Source organism: Oryctolagus cuniculus, chromosome 17 (assembly GCF_964237555.1).
Source record: "Oryctolagus cuniculus chromosome 17, mOryCun1.1, whole genome shotgun sequence".
Lineage (NCBI taxonomy): Eukaryota > Metazoa > Chordata > Mammalia > Lagomorpha > Leporidae > Oryctolagus > Oryctolagus cuniculus.
The window spans coordinates 27,239,198-27,260,469 of NC_091448.1; the positions used below are offsets into that span (position 1 = coordinate 27,239,198).

Here is a 21,272-nt window from a genome sequence, read left to right on the forward strand (position 1 = left end):
TTCTCCCCAGGAGGTCTTCTGCCTCTTCTCATTGTGTGTCTCCAGCCCTCGGAAGAGCACTTGGCACACGTGGTTTCCCAATGAACGCCTGTTTCTTTCCGTTTGCTCTCGGCAGACAATGCAGAAGATTGGTTACGATCATGGCTTTTGTTGTCTGAGTTCCTTAACATATTTGCTATGTGACTTTGGGAAAATTAACAGGTCTCTCTGAGCTTCACATTCCTCATTTGGAAAATTGGAGTTAACGTGGCGGCTCCCTCCTCGGGCTGCAGAGAAGATGAATGCGAGTGAAGCTTGTGTGAGTCAAGACCTTTGCACTGTGCAGGAAGGTGTCGGTGAAGACAGCGATGGCATTCTTGATGCCAGAATCAAGATGGAGGCACCCACGCCCTTCTGCACAGGCACCAGCTCTGCTGAGAGCCCAGGAACTGCCGGTCAGATAGAAATGCTTCAGCAGTCGGTGTTGTAAATGTGTGGATTTTGCTGGTTAATCAACTACAAATGATTTTTAAAAAATATTTTTATTTATTTATTTGAGAGGCAGAGCTACAAACAGAGAGAGGGAGAGACAGAGAGAAAGGTCTTCTATCTGCTGGCAACCATGGCTGGAGCTGCGCTGATCCAAAGCCAGGGACCAGGAACTTCTTCTGGGTCTCCCACGTGGGCGCAGGGTCCCAAGGACTTGGGCCGTCTTCTACTGCTTTCCCAGGCCATAGCAGAGAGCTGGATCGGAAGTGTAGTAGCCGGGTCTCAAACCAGTGCCCATATGGGATGCTGGCACTTCAGGCCAGGGCTTTAACCCACAGCGCCACAGCACCAGCTCCTGCAGATAATTTTGTAAAAATGATTTATTTATTGAAAGGCAGAGAGAGAGAGATCGACTGACCATCTGCTGGTTCACTCCTCACACGGCTACAATGGCCGGGGTTGGCCAAGCCAAAGCCAGGAGCCTGAACTCCATCTGGGTCTTGCATATGGGTGACAGGGCCCAAGGGCTTGAGCCGTCTTCTGCTGCTTCCCATGCACATTAGTAGGGTACTGGGTCAGAAACAGAGCAGCCAGTACTCTAGCAGGTGCTCTAATGTGGGATGCAGATGTTTTAAGTGGGACTGTGCCACAATGCCAGCCCCTAGAATGATTTGTATTGGATGTGAGGTCACTTTTGATATGCTAAGTAAGTACCTAGAATGCTCCAAAAAAAAGCAAAACTGGCAGGAAGAGTACGGGGCTGACAATTTTTAACTTTTATTTAATAAATATAAATTTCCAAAGTACAGCTTTTGGATTACAGTGGCTCCTCCCCTCCCCCCTGCCATAACTTCCCTCACACCCGCAACCATCCCATTTCCCGCTCCCTCTCCCATCCCATTCACATAGATTCATTTTCAAGTATCTTTATATACAGAAGATCAACTTAGTATATATTAAGAAAAGATTTCAACAGTTTGCACCCACACAGAAACACAAAGTGTAAGTACTGTTTGAGTACTAGTTATACCATTAATTCACAGTGGACAACACATTAAGGACAGAGAGCCTACATGAGGAGTAAGTGCACAGTGACTCCTGTTGTTGACTTAACAAATTGACACTCTTGTTTATGGCGTCAGTAATCACCCTAGGCTCTAGTCATGAGTTCACAAGGCTGTGGAAGCCTTTTGAGTTCACCAACTCTGATCTTATTCCGACAGGGTCATAGTCAAAGTGGAAGTTCTCTCCTCCCTTCAGGGAAAGGTACCTCCTTCTTTGATGGCCCGTTCTTTCCACTGGGATCTCACTCGCAGAGATCTTTCATTTAGGTGTTTTTTTTTTTTTTTTTTTTTTTTTTGCCAGAGTGTCTTGGCTTTCCATGCCTAAAATACTCTCATAGGCTCCTCAGCCAGATCCGAATGCATTAAGGGCTGATTCTGAGGCCAGGGTGCTGTTTAGGACATCGGCCATTCTATGAGTCTGCTGTGTATCCCACTTCCCATGTTGGATCATTCTCTCCTTTTTAATTTTATCAGTTAGTATTAGCAGACACTAGTCTTGTTTATGTGATCCCTTTGACACTTAATCCTATTATTATGATCAATTGTGAACTGAAACTGATCACTTTTGACTAGTGAGATGGGATTGGTACATGCCACCTTAATGGGATTGAACTGGAATCCCCTGGCACGTTTCTAACTCTACCATTTGGGGCAAGGGGCTGACGATTTTTGACTCAAGTTTGAAGCTTGTCTCTTCCTGGCTTGCCCCTACCCAAATATCTTGAAACTTACCTGTCACCATGTCCCTGTGTGCTCCCTGCTTCCTATGGATGTCTTAAGGAATAATTAAAATGCTGTTTTATTTTATTTTTTTTTTAATTTATTTTTTGACAGGCAGAGTGGACAGTGAGAAAGAGACAGACAGAAAGGTCTTCCTTTGCCGTTGGTTCACCCTCCAATGGCCACCGCGGCCGGCGCACCGCGCTGATCCGAAGGCAGGAGCCAGGTGCTTCTCCTGGTCTCCCATGGGGTGCAGGGCCCAAGCACCTGGGCCATCCTCCACTGCACTCCCTGGCCACAGCAGAGAGCTGGCCTGGAAGAGGGGCAACCGGGACAGAATCCGGCGCCCCGACCGGGACTAGAACCCGGTGTGCCGGCGCCGCTAGGCGGAGGATTAGCCTAGTGAGCTGCGGCGCCGGCCCTAAAATGCTGTTTTAAGGCTTACAGGTGATGGGGAAAAAGCGATGAAACATGGGATTTTGTCCAGAGAAAAGACAAGTGATTGCATTGAGAGGCTTGCTCTGGTTCTCCAGACTTTCCAGTTGATGTTCTCAAGTCGAGCGGGCTTGCTTCCTTGGCAGACGGTGCCCATAGCCTCTGCAGGAACCCTGAGTCCCCCCACCCTGGGGTGTTATTAAAATTCTTGGCTCTTTCTTTGACCTGCCACATTCTCTTTGCCGAATGCTGGGAGCCAATTTGGTATGTTTTATGCTGCTATTGCTGTTGTCAGGGTTCTGGACCCCAATGTGGTGGGTGCAGGGAGCTCTCAGACAGAGGTAGGGACCTATCCCACTCTCCTGGGGGTGTTGTGGTGCAGCGGGTTAAACCACCACTTCTGATGCTGGTGGGTACCAGTTTGGCTTCCAGCTGTTCCACTCCCAATCCCGTTCCCTGCTAGTTCACCTAAGGAGGCAGTCTAGGATAGCCCAGGTCCTTGTGCCCCCTGCACCCATGTGGGAGACCTGGATGGATTTCCATGCTCCTGGCTTTGGCCTGGCCCAGCTTGGGCTGTTGCAGTCATTTGGGGAGTGAACCAGCAGATGGAGGGTCTCTCTTGGTCTCACCCACTTTCTGTAGCTCCAGTTTTCAAACGAATAAGTAAATCTTAAGGTTCAGGAGAGTGGGATTTTTTTTCTTAAGTGTCATGGGCACAGTCTGAGGTCAGGCCTCTGGAGCTGGCCCGGAGCTCCCCCTGTCTTTCCCAGCTCTTCTCATTACACACGAATGAAGAGAACTTTTCTCCCTTTGTTAATCCACAGTTGAAACGTTAGTGTCTGCGTCCGCACTCCTCTCTGCGTTTCCAGCTACCTGTTTGAGCGTTGTTAGGCAGTCAGCCATGGGGACCGAGGCATCTGAAGCTTTGAGGAGGCCGCCGCCTTCTGAAGCAGACTGGAGACCGACTGTCAGTCTCGGCTCCTCTGCCTCAGGGCCCTGCCTGTATTGTCACAGCATCTCTGGAGCAGGTCTCATCACGCGTTGCAATGAGTCTCTTCAGACCTCGCATTGTATTTCCCATTTCCTTAGAATTTCTCCATGCCTGGGGGCACACAGCCTCTGCCAGGGAGCCCACTGTGCTGCTAATTTCTTTCTGGGCAGCATCCAGCAGTCTCCTTAGGCGGAAGCCTTGGCAGGTGCAGCTGGGTGGGGATTTCAATCAGTGCGAGCCTTCTTATAACAGAGACTCTAGCTTTTAAGGAAATCCTGTATCCAGACGCTGATCTTCACAATCCACTGCCAGGGTCTCCCCCACACATACCTGGTTCTCTGACATCTGAACCCACCCCCAAACACAAGGCTGATCTTAGAGGAGTTTGAGATAGTCCCTCTGACATTCGGGAGAGATTCCTAAGGGGACTTCTAGACTATTAGGAAAAAAGGGAGGTGGGGTGGGCAGTCTGAGGCTGGGAAATAGACAATGCCCCTGAAGAATGAATTATAGGGGCCAGTGCTGTGGTGCAGTAGGTTAATCCTCTGCCTGCGGTGCCAGCATCCCATATGGGTGCCTGTTCTAGTCCTGGCTGCTCCTCTTCCTATCCAGCTCTCTGCTGTGGCCTGGGAAAGCAGTAGAAAAGGGCGCAGGAGCTTGGGCCCCTGCACCCACATGGAAGACCCAGAGGGAGTTCTGTCTCCTGGCTTCGGATCGGCTCAGCTCTGGCCGCTGTGGCCATTTGGGGAGTGAACCAGCAGATGGAAGGCCTTTCTCTCTCTGTCTCCCTCTCACTGTCTGTAACTCTACCTCTCAAATACATCAATTTTTTTTTTAAACAGTGAATTGTACCTCCCAACCTTTCCATGATGGGAAGTGGAACACAAGTCTCCCAGAAACAGCCAACTGAACCAAGGCTCTGGCCAGCTGAAATCACATCACCTGGGGCCAGCAGTAAAATGGCAGGGGTAGGAATAAGTGCCCCTAGCCTTTTAAAATGCGTTATTCATTTGTGAGGCAGAGAGGAAGAGGGAGTGGGAAAAGAGGAGATATGTCTCTATGCACTGGCTTATTCCCCCAGTGCCTGCAATAGCAGGCAGGATTGGGCTGCAGCTGGGAGTCAGGAACTCAGTCCAGGCCTCCAGCCTGGGTGGCATGGACTTGAGCCTGGGTGGGCATTGTGGCATAGCCATTAGACTACCTCTTGGGATGTCTGGGTTCAACTAATGACTGTGCTTCCAATCTAGCTTCCTCCTAATGCACCCTGGGAGCATGCAGATGGTAGCTCAAGTACTTGGGTCCCTGCCATCCAGATGGAGTTCTAGGCTCATGCCTTTGGCCTGTTCCAGTCCCAGCTGTTGTGGGCATTTGAGGAGTGAACTAGCAGATGGAAGGTTCGTTTCTCTCTCTCTCTCTCTCTCTCTCTCTCTCTCTCTCTCTCTCTCTCTCCACCTTTCAGATAAATCAAATACTAAAAAGGTAATGCAACAGGAGGAATATTTCAATAGAGAGACTTGGAAATTCACCTTTTATGTGGAATCACTTGTAGACCCACACAGATCAGTGCTCTGTGCAGTGCTGTGAGCCACCAATTCCACTTTGGGCTACCCTCTAAGCAAAGATCTGCAGGCTTCTGCAGTGTTAGGTATTTTGGGGTCTCCAATGTGTCATTTTTTTTTTGACAGGCAGAGTTAGACAGCAAGAGAGAGACTTATAGACAGAGAGATGGAGAGAAAGGTCTTCCTTCCATTGGTTCACTCCCCTAATGACTGCCATGGCCAGCACTGCGCCGTTCTGAAGCCAGGAGCCGGGTGCTTCCTCCTGGTCTCCCATGGGGTGCAGGGCCCAAGCACTTGGACCATCCTCCACTGCCCTCCTGGGTCACAGCAGAGAGCTGGACTGGAAGAGGAGCAACTGGGACTAGTACCCTGGGTGCTGGCGCTGCAGGCGGAGGATTAGCCAACTGAGCCACGGCACCGGCCTCCAATGTGTCATCTTAAGGATGATACCTAAAGAATGTGAGCTTCTGTTACACAAAAGCCAATGTAAGGAGAGTCTTGGGAGATAAGGAAAGTTCTAGAAATCTGGCTGGAGTCCTGATCCTATCGAGAAAGTGATGAGGAGAAATTCCCATTGCTGAGAGGCAGAGGTGGTGCAAGTGGTTTTTGAAGAATGGAGAGTTTTGATGTGTAATTACAAGTTTTTTTTTTTTTAAATATTTATTTGAAAGGCAGAGTTACAGGGAGGCAGAGAAAGAGGTTTTCCATCTGCTGGTTCACTCCCCAAGTAGCTGCAATGACCAGAGCTGAGCCTATTTGGAGCAGGAGCTTCTTCCAGGTCTCCAACATGGGTGCAGGGGCCCAAGCAGTTGGACCATATTCTGCTGATTTGCCAGGCCATAGCAGAGAGCTGGATGGGAAGAGGAGCAGCCGGGACTCTACCTGGCGCCCGTGTGGGATGCTGGCACTGCAGGTGGTGACTTCACCCGCTGTGCCATAGAGCCAGCCCCACAAGTTGTTTGCTTTGATGTAAGTTCCTACCCGCTGTACCACTAAACCCTCAGTAAACTCTTCTGGACATATAGAAGTGATTTTGGCAAAATCAGGAAAAAGGAAGGAACTCTATTATACACTTAGGAAAAAAGAGACAGGGAAAGGAATCCCCAAATGAGACAGAGGGTGGGCATGCAACCTCATCCGCATCGGAGCACCTGGGTTAGGCTCCCGCTGGCCTCTGACTCCAGGGTCCTGCTGATGCAGCCCCGTGAGGGCTCAAGTAGCTGGGTTCCTACCATGCACGTGGGAGGCCTGGATTGAGTTCTTGGCTCAGCCCCACTGTTGCAGGCATGTGGGGAGTGAATCAGTGGACGAGAGCTCCGTCTCTCAGTACACACACACACACACACACACGCAGTGAATTTTGTAAGGGCAAAGATTCAAATCTAGCGGAGCTCACGGAGCGCCTGCATTGGGGATGGGTGGGAATCTCGGAGCGTCTGGACTTCCAGAGGGTGTAGTAAGGACCAGGTGCTCATTTTATTTAAATCCCAAAGCTTAGAAAAATCTCATCTAATACCCATGTATGTTTGGGTGCAGGAAAAAAAAAAGGACCCCACAGCCCAGACTATGTTGCTGACCTAGGTAGCACTGTCTGGCAGGTGAGGGACTAGTCATATTGCTCTCAATATATGTCAGTATTATTATTATTTCAGCTAATACCATTTTATAATTTAAAAACTAAAACATGCAAATGCCCCAGATCTCATTGCCCATCCTTGGTAAGTATCATTCCTGATGTTTTCCTTTCCATATTTCCATACACAGACACGTATATAGGTAGAAAGTGAGATCATTCTATGTTGGTTTTGTATCTTGCTTTTAGAACCTAATGATAGATCTTAGACATTGTACTTTGCCCTTAAAATATAGGCATGCACCGTTCTCTTTTAATAGCTACATGCTAGACACATTGTGTAGGTGTCCCAGGCTTATGTCATCAATTCTCTATTGAAAGACATTAAGGCCCTTGCCACTTCAAAAACATTTGATAGGCATTTGGCGAGGGAGGGAGATCAATCGATTTTCCATCCGTTGGTTCACTCCCCAACTGGTCACACACAATGATCATGGTTGGGCCAGGTTGAAGTAAGGAGCCAGGAACTCCATCTGGGTCTTCCACATGGGTGTCAGGGCCCAAGCACCCCGGCCATCTTCCAGTGCTCTCCCAGGTACATTAGCCGGGAGCTGGATTGGAAGTGGAGCATCCAGGACTTGGGTTGGCATCCTTATGGCATGCTGGCACTATAGATGGTAACCTTAACCCTCTGTGCCTTAGCACCAGCCCGTTACCATCTTTTAAATCTCTAATAACATTGAGCTGAGTATTCATCTTTTTACAGAGAGGTAGAATTATTGGATCAGAGAACAATTATAGGAGGATTTTGGGCACGTATTATCCAAGAATCTTCCAGAAATGTACCAATTGCCAGTTTTCCCAACTATCAGCACTCACATATTGTTTGAGCACTTATCTGTTGCAGATAAATAAGATGTAATTTTTCCCTGAGGGGGTTTATATGCTATTAAATGGCTTAACACATGCTAACATTCCTTGTTTATTCAACAAGCACTCACACATTGCTTACCCTGTGCTAGACACCATTCTAAGGAGCTTAAAATAATCATTTGATCCTCACAACAACTCTACAAGTTAATGCTATTATTGTTTCCATTTATTGAATGAAGAAACTGAAGCCAAAAAGTAACTTGCTCAAGTTCACACAGGTGATTAGCAGCAGAGCCCAGAGTCAGAGAAGTGCCCTGGCTCCAGAACCTGTGTTCTTCATCCCGTTCTGTGGTGACGCCTCCAGCAGCTGGGAAAGCCTATGTTCAGTTATGCCAGCTGTAGGGAGATGAGCTTCCTGTTGTCCAATCCTATCCCTTTAGGGCTAGGCAAGCCAGAGGCTCATTGACCTCCATTAGGGGAGTTGAAGATAAGGTGGAAGATTGGCAATCGTAGAGTTCTCCCTGGACTTCTTCAGGACAGGGCTGTCACTGGAGGTGACTCAGGGATGCATCAACTGGCTGAGGCTTTATGGGTGACACAGAAAGATGGAACTGGTTTCGGGGTAGTGAACACTGCATTGGTTCTGAAGAAGGAAAGCAGGAGGGAGGGAGGAAGAAGCCGGGAGGAGAGAGAGAGGAGAGAGAAATGATTGATTCTCTAGCTCCCCAGCTCGAACTAAGGCCCAAAGGCCAGAGGTGATGACGTGCCCCGCTAAGGGCTGCACATGTAGCTGGGGGGACGCTAAGGAACAAAGCAAAGGGGGAATGGTTTCAGGTGCGGGGAAGCTCTGAGCCCAGGCATGTGGGACTGAGGACAATGGGAAGCTATTACCTCTTAAAGCAGAGAAGTGTCTGGGCCAGAGTTGTGTTTTAAGAATGTCTTGCAGGAAGTGTGGGAGGATTTAGGAGAGACAGGACAGCCTGGGCTCGGGGAGATGATGGTGTTGTCTGACCTGCGGGAAGTGAGGTTTGGTTTCGGGTAGAGACAATTAGGGCATAAAGCTGGGGGTGGTGCAAAATGCTGGAGAGCTGGAATGCAGAGCTGGGATGCTGATTTTGCGGAGCCTGAAGGGAGAGCGAGTATGGAGCAAAGCATGGTTTTGTGAATTTCAGCTTCAGTGTCTGGGAAGGCGGCTGCTGCCCTTAGCTGAGATGAGAAACCCAGGAGGACTCTGGATTGAGATGAGGTAGAAACTCCTCCGCTGGATTTGTTGATCCAAAGCTTTCTGAAATTTCCAGAAGAAAGGGCCCAGTGGCAGAAGGAAATGCATGCTGGGAGCTTGGGAGGAGTCTCCTGAGAGACACCAGCCCAGGGGAGGGTGGGGAAGCTGCACAGGGATGGGACCTGCTAGGGGGCTGCTGCCAGTGAGGAGCCCTGGAGGAATGCCTCTGGCTAGCGGTGTGGTGTTCAGGCTTGGTTGTATGTTAGCATCACCTGGAGACTGCAGATACTCTGCAAGTACAGTCTCACCCTAGGTGTTCTAATTTCATTGGCTTGGAAGACAGCCCAGGGACTGTGTGTGTGTGTGTGTGTGTGTGTACACACGCGTGCATACATGTGCATGCTTTAAAATTTTTATATCAGAAGTTTTAAAGCTCCCCAGGTAATAATACTGGGTAGCTAAGGTGAAGAAGAATTGATTAAAGGGGATGAGAGAGGGAAATAAAAGACAAAGCCATCTCAGTGAAGTGGCGGGAGTCTGGAAGTGTTTTCTTTCCTGTAACATTTGCTGAGTGCCTAAGAAGAACAGCTCCTGCTCTGTGAAGGCATGGCTGTGTCAGGCTCTGCGCTGAGGGTTTCTCACCCTGTTTTTTTTTTTTTTTCTTCACTCTGTTTCATTCCGCATTCTCACAACACTATAAGGTAGATTTTCTTACCCCATTTTTTGCAGGTGGAGAAACTAAGAGTTAGTGTAGGCAAATAAGTTACCAACCTTCACACATATAAAACTAAATGGTTGGAGTGGGCATTGTGGCACAGTGGGTTAAACCGCTGCTTTAGATGCCTGCATTCTCTGTCAGGGTGTCTGGCTTTGAGTTCAGCCTTTACTTCTTTTTTTTTTTATTCTTTTAAAGACAGAGCAATGAATGGAATTTTTTTTTTTGTTGTAAAGGTTTATTTATTTGAAAGAGTTAGAGAGGCAGAGAGAGAGAGAGAGAGAGAGAGAGATCTTCCATCTGCTGGTTCACTCCCCAAATGGCTACAACAGCTAGGAGGTTTGACCAGGCTGAAGCCAGGACCCAGGAGCATGTTCCAGGTCTCCCACATGGGTGATGGGGACCCAAGTACTTGGGCCATCTTCTGCTGCTTTCCCAGGCATATTAGCAGGGAGTTGGGTCAGAGCAGCCAGGACTGGAACTGGTGCCCTTATGGGATGCCAGCATGGCAAGCAGTAGCTTTATTAGCTATACCACAGTGTGAGCCCCTGCTTTGACTTCTGATCCAGCTTCCTGCTAATACACATCCTGGGAGGCAACAGAAAATGGCTCAAGTAACTGGACCTGTGCCACCCACGTGGGAGACCTGGATGGAGTCCTTGGCTCCTGGCTTTGACCTGGCCCAGTGCTGGCTGTTGTAGGGATTTGAAGAGTAAGCCAGCAAATGGTATTTCTTTCCCTCCCTCCCTCCGTCTCTCTCTTCCCCCCTCCCTCTCTCCCTCTCTCTCTCCCTTTCAACTAAATATTTAGAACTCATGGCAGAATTAGGATTTGAACCAGATATTGAATCTCTTCAAAAGCCATGGAGTATAACCACTGTGCTATGCTGCCCACTGCCTCCTGGACCTGGAATTCTCTAGGGGCTTGCAGCCAGAGGAGTATAGCAGAGCTACACACAAAACAAGTGCTGTGCTGGGAGAAGGTACAATGTGCCTGGAGAATGTTGCCTTTGTGCTAATGCCCAGGGAAATAAGTTCCATTTATTCCTCCACGCAGAAATAAGCTCCACCTCTTCGTAGGAGGACAGCGTGTGTAAAGGGAGGAAGGAATTGATGGTGGCATCTTGATCATGGATGCTTTTGGGAGAGACCTGGAGGCTGTTAACTTTCTTTTTGGAACTTTTGTGAAGGTGCTAAAACCCCTCTAGTGAATGGCAGCCAAATTGGTTTCTGTCTACTTTTAAACTGTCCTGGAACAGCGCTACTTCTCACCACTGCTGAGAAGGGAGAGCCAGGCTCTAACACTCTGAAGGTTTCTGCATGGGCAGAACAAGCAGCTTGGGTCAGTGGTGGTACCCACTGTCTGAAAGAGAAATGCCTTTAAATAAAGCTTGACATCTTATTTGGGAAGGAATCTCCTAAGTCAATGTGAATTTACTATGTCTGGAGGGGAAAGGGCACATTTGGGCTTCCCGCAGTGGGAAGATAACAGCGGGCATCAGTCAGGGTTGTCATCGCCGTATATATCAGGGCCGAGAGTGTGCTGATGTCATCCTTGACTACAGGAGTCAGAACATAATAAACTTCAAAACCGCCAGACCAACGGCTGCTCTTCACGCTCGTGATTTATGAAGGAAATCATGAGCTGCTACATTAACTTCTCCACTTCCCATTTATGCTTGCATGAAGTTCAAAGAGGGGAAAGAGAAGCTTAACTCTTTGTTAGTTGTGGCCAACAAGGCTGTGGCCTCAGTGGGAACCACTTTGCTTTGTACCCTTGTAAGATCTGGTCCGGGGCCTCTGCTCTTGACTGAGAGAGACACCTTTTGCATTGACTGTGCTGACTTCCAGCTCTGCTCATACTTTGGGGCTGCTCCAGGGAACAGCTCTTAGACAGGTTTTAATTGAGTTTCCTGAAAAGTCTGGCAGTTGAGGCCTCTTTATCTGAATATAACAGTGTCAATTTAAGATACAATTAGTGACCAAATGTATAATTTTGTACAAGTGGTTCTCACCAATTTGTTTATTAAAATTACTATTAGTGAAATTCTTCAGGGTCAACACCTGAGATATTTGATGCTAAGAAGGTGAAAAATGACAAAAAGTATTCATGTTTTGTCTCGGTCTGTTTGGATGTCCAAAGGCCCATGTGTTACAGCAAGGTCCCCAGGGTGGTGCTATTGTGACTTTTAGGAGGTGGGGCCTGGTGGGAGGTTCTTAGGTCACAGGGGGTGTGTCCCTGAAGGGTAGTTGTTGAAAGTGTATGACTGTGAAAGCCTGATTATGGGCCCAACCATCCTCTGCTGCCCTCCCAGGCGCATCAGCAGGGAGCTGGATTGGAAGTGGAGCAGGTGCCCATATGGGATGCCTGTGCTGCAGATGGCAGCTTAACCTGCTACACCACAGCGCCAGCCCTCTAAGAACTTTTTAAAGATAACAAATCATTGAGCCTTGATGTAGGTTATGCACTATTGTAGGGACTAAAGATCTTGATGTGAACAAGATAGATGGTCCCTGCCTTCAGATAGTTTAAAGCTCAGAGGAGGAAAACAGTCAATACATGGAGATGTAGAAGATGCAATGATTGTTGGCAAGAGGTAAGATCTCCTCTAAGCACATGAGCCATGCTGGGAGTATTGAATATGCTGAGGATCTGAAAGGAGCTGAAAACTGCAGGCAACTCTTTTGAGAGCTCTGGCAGAGAAGACCAGGAAAAAGAGGTGAGGGAGTACTTGGAGGGGTGTCCTAGGGGAGGGATGCTATGGACTGAATGTTTCTCCCAAATTAGTTGAAGTCCTAACTTCAACTAACGATGGTATTAGGAGATGGGGGTCTTTGGGAGATGAGATTTACAAGTGCCTGTATAGAAAGGCCATGGCCAAGTGTGCTTCCCGTACATCTCTGCCCTGTACTGTGGGGACATGATGGTAGGACTGCCGTCTGCAAGCTGGGAAGCAAGTCCTTGCTGGCGCTGGCTCTCCTGGCACCTTTTTTTTTTTTAAAAAAATTTTTTTTTATTTAATGAATATAAGTTTCCAAAGTACGAATAATGGATTACAATGGCTTCCCCCCATACCGTCCCTCCCACCCACAACCCTCCCCTTTCCCACTCCCTCTCCCCTTCCATTCACATCAAGATTCATTTTCGATTATCTTAATATACAGAAGATCAGCTTAGTATACATTAAGTAAGGATTTCAACAGTTTGCTCCCACACAGAAACATAAAGTGAAAAATAATAGATGATTTTTTTTTAATGATGATGAAATCAGATCAGACCTATTGTCATGTTTAATCCCAGTGAGAGTCAAGTTGGGAGTTGATAGTTTCTTTCTTTCTTTCTTTTTTTTTTTTTTACAGAGGATCAGTTTAGTATGCATTAAGTAAAGATTTCAACAGTTTGCACCCCCATAGAAACACAAAGTGAAATATATTGTTTGAGTACTCGTTATAGCATTAAATCTCAATGCACAGCACATTAAGGACAGAGATCCTACATGAGGAGTAAGTGCACAGTGACTCCTGTTGTTGACTTTACCAATTGACACTCCTGTCTATGGCATCAGTAGTCTCCCTATGCTCCAGTCATGAGTTTCCAAGGCTATGGAAGCCCTCTGAGTTCTCCGATTCTTATCTTGTTTAGACAAGGTCATAGTCAAAGTGGAAGTTCTCTCCTCCCTTCAGAGAAAGGTACCTCCTTCTTTGAAGACCTGTTCTTTCCACTGAGATCTCACTCACAGAGATCTTTTGCCAGAGTGTCTTGGCTTTCCATGCCTGAAATACTCTCATGGGCTTTTCAGCCAGATCCGAATGCCTTTAGGGCTTATTCTGAGGCCAGAGTGCTATTTAGGACATCTGCCATTCTAGGAGTCTGCTGAGTATCTCACTTCCCATGTTGGATCACTCTCCCCTTTATTTATTCTATCGGTTAGTGTTAGCAGGTACTAGACTTGCTTATGTGCTCCCTTTGACTCTTAGTCCTTTCATTATGATCAATTGTGAACTGAAATTGATCACTTGGACTGGTGAGATGGCATTGGTACATGCCACCTTGATGGGATTAAATTGGAGTCCCCTGGTATGTTTCTAACTCTACCATTTGGGGCAAGTCAGCTTGAGCATGTCCCAAATTATACATCTCTTCCCTCTCTTATTCCTACTCTTATGTTTAACAGGGATCACATTTCAGTTAAATTTCAACACTTAAGAATAACTGTGTATTAATTACAGAATTAAACCAGTCATATTAAGTAGAACAGACAAAAAAACTACTAAGAGGGATAATGTATTAAGTTGTTCATTAACAGTCAGGGCTATGCTGATCAAGTCACCGTTTCCCATAGTGTCCATTCCACTTCAACAGGTTTCCTTTTTGGTGTTCAGTCAGTTGTCACCGATCAGGGAGAACATATGGTATTTGTCCCTTTGGGACTGGCTTATTTCACTCAGCATGATGTGTTCCAGATTCCTCCATTTTGTTGCAAATGACTGGATTTCGTTGTTTCTTACTGCGGTATAGTATTCTAAAGAGTACATATCCCATAATTTCTTTATCCAGTCTACCGTTGATGGGCATTTAGGTTGGTTCCAGGTCTTAGCTATTGTGAATTGTGCTGCAATAAACATTAGGCTGCAGACCGCTTTTTTGTTTGCCAATTTAAATTCCTTTGGGTAAATTCCAAGGAGTGGGATGGCTGGGTCGAACGGTAGGGTTATCTTCAGGTTTCTGAGGGATCTCCAGACTGACTTCCATAGTGGCTTGACCAGTTTGCATTCCCACCAACAGTGGGTTAGTGTCCCTTTTTCCCCACATCCTCGCCAGCATCTGTTGTTGGTAGATTTCTGTATGTGAGCCATTCTAACTGGGGTGAGGTGAAACCTCATTGTGGTTTTGATTTGCATTTCCCTGATTGCTAGTGATCTTGAACATTTTTTCATGTGCCTGTTGGCCATTTGGATTTCCTCTTTTGAAAAATGTCTATTGAGGTCCTTGGCCCATCTCTTAAGTGGGTTGTTGGTTTTGTTTTTGTGGAGTTTCTTGATCTCTTTGTAGATTCTGGTTATTAACCCTTTATCTGTTGCATAGTTTGCAAATATTTTTTCCCATTCTGTCGGTTGTCTCTTCACTCTCCTGGCTGTTTCTTTTGCAGTACAGAAACTTCTCAATTTGATGCAATCCCAATAGTTAATTTTGGCTTTGACTGCCTGTGCCTCCCGGGTCTTTTCCAGAAACTCTTTGCCTGTGCCAATATCTTGAAGGGTTTCTCCAATGTTCTCTAGTAACTTGATGGTGTCAGGTCATAGATTTAGGTCTTTAATCCATGTTGAGTGGATTTTTGTGTAAGGTGTAAAGTAGGGGTCTTGCTTCATGCTTCTGCACGTGGAAATCCAATTTTCCCAGCACCATTTATTGAATAGACTGTCCTTGCTCCAGGAATTAGTTTTAGATCCTTGATCAAATATAAGTTGGCTGTAGATGTTTGGGTTGATTTCTGGTGTTTCAATTCTGTTCCATTGGTCTATCCATCTGTTTCTGTACCAGTACCATGCTGTTTTGATTACAACTGCCCTGTAGTATGTCCTGAAATCTGGTATTGTGATGCCTCTGGCTTTGTTTTTGTTGTACAAGATTGCTTTAGCTATTCGAGGTCTCTTGTGCCTCCATATAAATTTCAGCACCATTTTTTCCAGATCTGAGAAGAAGGTCTTCGGTATCTTGATTGGTATTGCATTGAATTTATAAATTGCTTTTGGGAGAATGGACATTTTGATGATATTGATTCTTCCAATCCATGAGCATGGAAGATTTTTCCATTTCTTGGTATCCTCTTCTATTTCTTTCTTTAAGGTTTTGTAATTTTCATCGTAGAGATCTTTAAAGTCCTTTATTGTCTGAGAAGCTGCATGGTATGATTCTAATTCTTTTGAATTTGCTGAGACTTGCTTTATGGCCTAGTATGTGGTCAATCCTAGAGAAGGTTCCATGTACTGCTGAGAAGAATGTAAAATCTTTAGCTGTAGGATTAAAAGTTCTGTATATATCTGTTAGACCCATTTGGGCTATAGTGTCATTTAAATCTACTGTATCCTTGTTGATCTTCTGTCCTATTGATCTGTCTATTTCTGAGAGTGGAGTATTGAAGTCCCCCAGTACTATTGTATTGGGGTCTAAGTCTCCCTTTAAGTCCGTTAATTAATCTTTTAGATAAACTGGTGCCCTGTAGTTAGGTGCATATACATTGATAATTGTTATATCTTCTTGTTGTATTGATCCCTTAATCATTACATAGTGCCCCTCTTTGTCTCTCTTAACAGTTTTTGTGGTAAAGTTTATGTTGTCCGATATTAAGATGGCTACGCCCGCTCTTTTTTCATTTCTGTTGGCATGGTATATCTTTTTCCAGCCTTTCACTTTCAGTCTGTATGGATCTTTGTTGGAAAGATGTGTTTCTTGTAAGCAGCAAATAGATGGGTTTTGTTCCTTAACCCAATCAGCCAATCAGTGTCTTTTAACTGGACAGTTCAGGCCATTCACGTTCAATGTGACTAATGATAAGTGGTAACTTTGCCCTGCCATTTGCCAAAGATAAGTTCTAATATATGCTTTGAATTCCCTGTGATCTTTTGCTGTGAGGTTTCCTTCCTTTACCTTCTTTCATATTGATGCCCGTGTTTCTGTGTTTCTGTGTGTAACACATCTTTAAGCATCTTTTGCAGGGCTGGACGAGTGGCAACAAATTCTTTCAATTTCTGTTTGTTATGAAAAGTCTTTATTTCACCTTCATTCACAAGTGATAGCTTTGCAGGGTATAATATTCTGGGCTGGCAGTTGTTCTCTCTTAGTACCTGGGCTATATCTCGCCATTCCCTCCTAGCTTGTAGAGTTTCTGATGAGAAGTCAGCTGTGAGTCTGATTGGAGATCCTCTGAGAGTAATCTGACGTTTCTCTCTTGCACATTTTAGGATCTTTTCTTTATGTTTCACTGTGGAGAGTTTAATTACAACGTGCCGTGGTGAGGGTCTCTTTTGGTCGTGTTTATTAGGGGTTCTGTGAGCTTCCTGTACTAGGATTTCTCTGTCCTTCTCCAAACCTGGGAAATTTTCTGCTAATATCTCACTAAAAAGGCCTTCTAATCCTTTCTCCCTCTCCATGCCTTCAGGAACTCCTAGAACCTGAATGTTGGGTTTTTTAATAGTATCCTGAAGATTCCCGACAATATGTTTTAGATTTCTAATTTCCTCGTCTTTCCTTTGGTCTGACTGTATCCTTTCCTGTTCTCTGTCTTCTAGGTCTGATATTCTCTCTTCTGCTTCTCCCATTCTGTTTGTAAGGCTCTCTATTGTGTTTTTCATTTGATCTATTGAATTCTTCACTTCAGTCACTATCACACTTTCCTGTTGTACTAGTTGTTTCGTTTCATTTTGATTCCTCCTTAATATTTCATTTTCACGAGAGAGATTTTCTATCTTGTCCATTAAGGATTTCTGTAGTTCAAGAATTTGTTTTTGAGAACTTCTTAATGTTCTTATCAATTTTTTGAGATCTGCTTCTTGCATTTCTTCTATGTCATCATCTTCATAATCTTGAATTGGGGTGTCTTTTTCATTTGAGGGCTTCATGGTGACTTCCTTGTTTTTATTACCTTGGTTTTTGCGTTTGTTATTTGTCATATTGGAGATATTTGGTTTCTTCACTGTGGTGCTTTTTCTTGTTATACTATGACTCTAGATTAAGTGGACTATCTGTTTTTGATGGAGCCTTAGGGCTTGAGCTGGGTGTGGCCTGAGAGCTCTGTTTGGTGTGCCAAAGGTGACACTCCCAGGTTGGGCGTGGTAAACCTCTCTCTCTCTCTCTTTTTTTTTTGATTCAAAAGGGAAGTAATTCTGCACAGCTGAATGAAGTTGGAGGTAGTTAGCAGGCAAATGATATACCCACAGGAGCCAGAGATTAGAAGCTCTTTCCCAAGGACCACACAGGGAATCTGTTCGGCCCTCGGAGTGGGCTCAAATTCTCCTTCAGTCTCCCACTGGGTTGCCAAAGTTACGGAATTGTAGCGTCTCTGGAGAGTGCTCACGTGAATTCCGTGAGTTCTCTCCCCCACCGTCTCTTTTTTCACAGTCTCAGTTCAGTAGCACCACAAATTTACTAGGTCCTAATCTCCTGTTAATTTGCCCCGCCCAGAGTCAGGTTTTTCTGCTAGGCTCAGGGCCGGTGCAGACCTGAGGTCGCTCTGCTTATGACGTATGTCCAAGATGGTGCCTGCTCTTTGTCTTGCTCGCCCTTGAGAGGTGAGCGGAGAGAGAGAAACCCGTGTCCGTACCAGTCACCTTTTTTTTTTCTCTCTCTCTCTCTTCCAGTTAGCTTGGTGAAGTCCCCCCCCCCCCCCGGGGGTCGTTCCCTCTAGTCTCCTCTCTCCACTTGCCTGCCGGTGTCTCGGGTTATTGAGGTTCGGCTCACCTCGCGTTCCAGCGCTGGTGTGTTGAGTCTGAGTCTGCCGCTGGTGTCCCGAACTGTGGGCTCCCACACTCTCCACGCAGGTCTGCTCCCCTTCCAGCGCGATGTGTGGAGTCGGAGCCCTGGACGTCCCAAATCTCCCCACTGTTGCACTCCCCTTCGAGCACTTGCGCGCAGACCCTGCAGCTTGCGCAGCTCAGTCCCGCGGCTCGGCTTCCGCGGCTCGGTCCCGCGGCTCGGTCCTGCGGCTCGGCTTTCGCGCGCGGTGGGCGACCTTGTTCTCCCAGTAGGTCCTCCGATTTACGCCCACTGGATCCAGAAGAGTTTCGTCTGCAATATTTTCCTGGTTCTTTTTTCTGAGGCTACCGTAACTCCCCTTTTATTAAACTAAATTTTCCCGGACTATCGGTGGGCGCCCTCACTATTCCACCATCTTGGCTCCGCCTCCGCCAAAAGAAGTCTCTCCTGGCACCTTGACCTTGGACTTTGCAGCCTCTAGAGCTGTGAGAAGTACTTTTCTGTTGTTTATGCCCCTTAGGTGGGGGTATTGTATTGAAGATGCCTGATTGATTTTAGATTCAAGAAGAGAATGACAATAATCAACCCCGATTTCCCACTCATAGGTTTCTAGGTGGAGAGATGTGTCAGTCAGGAAGCTATGGTTGCAATCAACCCAAGGTGCCTCAGATCGGAGTTTTCTGTACACATGAACACGCAGGCAATGTTGGGTATCCAGGCTTTGCAGGGGCAGTGTTCTAGTTGATCCGGGCTGCAGACTTTTACTCGGAAGCAGCTGTTAACAAGATTCAGCTGCTCATTTGCTGGTTCTGAGCAGAGAGGCTGGCAATGTTACTCAGTGCCTGCGGTTTATGTCACAAAGAAAGAAATCAGCCAACGTCCCCTTTTCCTTTCACACCATGTCATACACTGCTGTCCAGTCTGCTAACTGGTTGTGCTTCAGCTGAGAGGGTCACTTTTGATCCTGTCAGTGGGAATAAACCTTCCCTCTCCCCTTTCCCTCTATTTTTTAAAACTGTAATGGAAATATACTCTTTTATTATTGTTATTTTCTTCTTTGGTTTTTAAATTTACCATTATTTTGAAAAAGATTTATTTGAAAGGTGGAGTTAGAGAAAGGCAGAGATAGAGATCTGTCACAGAGATCTGTCAGAGAGAGAGCTGGTTCACTATCCGAATGGCTGCAACAACCAGGGCTGGGCCAGGTTGAAGCCAGGCGCTTCATCTGGATCTCCCATGTGAGTGCAGGGGCCTAAGCACTTGGGCCATTTTCTGCTGCTTTCCCAGGTGCATTAGCAGGGAGCTGGATCAGAAGTGGAGCAGCTGGGACACAAACCAGTGCCCGTATGGGACGCTGGTGCTGCAGGCTGGGGTTTAACCTGCTATGCCACAGAACCAGCCCCTGGAAGTATACTCTTACAGATGAGCTTGAAATCACCGTTCTCACACCCAATTTTATTTCCTTCTTTCTTCCTTTCATTCTTCCAGAGAGGCAATCATTATTGTGAATTTATTCTATATAAAATTGAGTTTTTCCGTTCATGAATGTAGTATGCCTCCTTATTCCAGTTTTCTTTTAGGGTTTTCAATAATGTGTTTTAATTTCTTTGAATTTTTGCACGTTACTTATTCATAGGCATATAGAATTGCTACTATGAGTAGCAAATGCTACTGTGAGTGGTATTTTTTCCTTCCTTCCTTCCATCCTTTTTTCTTTCTTTTTCTCTCTCTTTCTCCCTCCCTCCCTCTCTTTCTCTTTCTTCCTCCCTCCCTCCCTCCCTCCTTCTCTCTTTCCTCCCTTCCCTTCCCCTTCCCTCCTTCCTTTCCTTCCTTCCTTCGGGAGGGAGGGAGGGAGGGAGACAGAGAGAGAAAGATCCTCCACCCACTGCTTCACTCCCTAAATGGCCACAACAGCCGGAGCTGTGCTGATCTGAAGCCAGGAGCTTCTTCCAGGTCTCCCACGTGGATGCAGAGGCCCAAGGACTTGGGCCATCTTCTACTGCTTTTCCAGAAAATAGCAGAGAGCTGGATGGGAAGAGGAGCAGCCAGGACTAGAACCGGCGCCCATATAGGATGCCGGCACCACTGGTGGAGGATTAACCTATGGTGCCACATTGCCGGCCCTGGTATTTTTTATATTATACTTTCTTTCTGGTTACTGTTCATATACAGGAATGCCACAGATACAAAAATGTGGATTTTTGCAATCGAAAGTCCTTATGAGTTCCCTTATTAGTCCCTCTAACTTGCAGACTTCTTGGATTTTTTAAATGTAGGCAATTTGCAAGTAAGTCTTTCTAATTCTTATTATTTCTTTTTCTTATTTAAATGAATTTATTCAGGCCTGCTTCCCATTGCTAAATAGAACAGATGAGAGTGAGCAACTCATTGTTGACTTTATTTTTTTTAAGTTTTTTTTTTTTTTAATTTATTTGAAAGGTAAAATTAGAGGCAGAAGCAGAGGCAGAGAGAGAGAGAGAGATCTGCTAATTTACTCCCCAGATGGCTGCAATGGCTTGAGCTGTGCTGACCAGAAGCCAGGAGCTTCCTCCAGGTCCTCCATGCTGGTACAGTGACCCAAGGACTTGGGCTATCTTCCACTGCTTTCCCAGAAAATAGCAGAGAGCTGGATTGGAAGTGGAGCAGCCGGGATATCAACTGGCACTCGTATGGGATGCCGGCACTGCAGGCAGCGGCATTACCTGCTACGCCACAGCCACATCACTATTTAGTTTAACGTGGTGACTAGTGTCAGTGTTACCAGTGCTGACTGCAATGAATATTTTTAAAGGTTCTCCCAGTGACTGTAGTATTTGCTCGGTTCCTATTTTGTATGAAATTTGGATTTTGAATGTAATAAAATCCATGAGGACATGGACTTCTATGTCTTTTGTTCTCAGTGGTTAGAATAATTCCTGGTACATGGTAGACCATGAATAAATTGTTTTTGAGTAAACAAATGATTAGTTGAAGTTTGTAAAATATGGCATTTTTGCCACATTTATTGACAATCATCCATTTTCCTTTTTAAATCATTATTATATCTTTGCTTATTGATCAATTGCAGCTTACCACACACACATGGGGCTTACTGCTGGGTTCCCCTTCCCTTGTAGATATTTTAAAAACTACAAAAATCGCCACTATGCTCCTTTATTCATTTATTCATTCAATACACAT

At 45.9% G+C, this 21,272-nt stretch overlaps 1 pseudogene; it reads left to right on the forward strand.

Annotated features, from left to right (window-relative positions):
* The first annotated feature begins 277 nt into the window (after positions 1 to 277).
* LOC100345269 (uncharacterized) overlaps positions 278 to 21,272 on the forward strand; it is an 80,619-nt pseudogene continuing 59,624 nt past the window's right edge.